Here is a 2180-nt window from a genome sequence, read left to right on the forward strand (position 1 = left end):
GACTACCTACCCACCCATAGCCATAAGTACACAGCTTTCATATTAGCTAACCTACCCACCCATAGCTAAGATACCACAGCTTTGCATATAGCTAACCTACTCACCCATACCTAAGATACCCACGCTTTCATATAGCTACCTACCCACCCATAACTAAGATACCCACAGCTTTCATATAAGCTACCTACTCACCCCATAGTTAAGATTACCACAGCTTTCATATAGCTACTACCACCATAGCCAAGATACCAGCTTTCATTATAGCTACCTACTCACCATGAGCCAGATACCACAGCTTTCATATAGCTACCTCCCACCCGATAAGCTAAGATACCACAGCTTTCATATAGCTTACCTTACTGCACCCATAGCTAAGATACCACAGCTCATAAGCACCTCCCACCCATAGCGCAAAGATACCACGCTTTCATATAGCTACCTACTCACCCATTACCAGATACCACAGCTTTCATATAGCTACCTACTCACCCATAAGCCAAGATACCACAGCTTTCAATATAGCTACCTACCACCCATAGCTAAGATACCACAGCTTTCATATAGCTACTACCTACCCATAGCTAATATACCACAGCGTTCATTTAGCTACCTACCCACCCATAGCTAAGATACCACAGCTTTCATATAGTACCTACTCACCCATAGCTAAAGTACCACAGCTTCATATAGCTACCTACTCACCCATAACTAAGAACCACAGCTTTCATAGCTACCTACCCATAACTAAGATACCACGCTTTTCATATAGCTACCTGAGCTCACCATAGCTCAAGAATACCACAGCTGTCATATAGCTACCCTACTCACCCATAGCTAAGATACCACAGCTTTCATATAGCTACCTACTCACCCATAGCTAAGCATAACACAGCTTTCATATAGGCTACCATCACCATAGCAAGATACCACAGCTTGTCATATAGCTAAATTACCACACGCTTTCATAATAGCTACTCCACCCTAACTAATACCACAGCTTTCATATAGCTACCTACCCACCCATAGCTAAGATACCACAGCTTCATATAGCTACCTACTCACCCATAGTCAAGATACCACAGCTGTTCATATTCGCTACCCATCCATAGCTAAGATACCACAGCTTTCATATAGCTACCTACCCACCATAGCCAAGATACCACAGCTTTCATATAGTACTACCCCAACATAGCCAAGATACCACAGGCTTTCATATAGCTACCTACTCACCCATAGCCAAGATACCACAGTTCATATAGCTACCTACTCACCCATAACTAAGATACCACAGCTTCATATAGCTACCTACTCACCCATAGCAAGATACCACAGCTTTCATATATGCTACCTACTCACCCATAGCCAAGATACCACAGCTTCATATAGCTACTACTCACCCATAACCAAGACACACAAGCTTTCATATAGCTACCTACTCACCCATAACTAAGATACCACAGCTTTCATATAGCTACCTACTCACCCATAGCTAAGATACCACAGCTTTCATATAGCTACCTACTCACCCATACCAAGATACCACAGCTTTCATATAGCTACCTACTCACCCATAGCCAAGATACCACAGCTGTCATATAGCTACCTACTCACCCATAGCCAAGATACCACAGCTGTTCATATGCTACCTACTCACCCATAACTAAATACCACAGCTTTCATATAGCTACCTACTCACCCATAGCCAAGATCCACCAGCTGTCATATAGCTACCTACTCACCATAGCCAAGATACCACAGCTTTCATATAGCTACCTACTCACCCATAACAAGATACCACAGCTTTCATATAGCTACCTACTCACCCATAACAAGATACCACAGCTTTCATATAGCTACCTACTCACCCATACTAGATACCACAGCTTTCATATAGCTACCTACTCACCCATACCAAGATACCACAGCTTCATATAGCTACCTAATCACCCATAGCCAAGATACCACAGCTTCATATAGCTACCTACTCACCCATAACAAGATACCACAGCTTCATATAGTACTACTCACCCATAGCTAAGATACCACAGCTTTCATATAGCTACCTACTCACCCATAGCCAAATACACAGCTTTCATATAGCTACCTAATCACCCATAGCCAAGATACCACAGCTGTCATATAGCTACCTACTCACCCATAGCCAAGATACCACAGCTGTC

Source organism: Salvelinus sp. IW2-2015, unplaced genomic scaffold (assembly GCF_002910315.2).
Source record: "Salvelinus sp. IW2-2015 unplaced genomic scaffold, ASM291031v2 Un_scaffold741, whole genome shotgun sequence".
Classification (NCBI taxonomy): Eukaryota; Metazoa; Chordata; class Actinopteri; order Salmoniformes; family Salmonidae; genus Salvelinus; species Salvelinus sp. IW2-2015.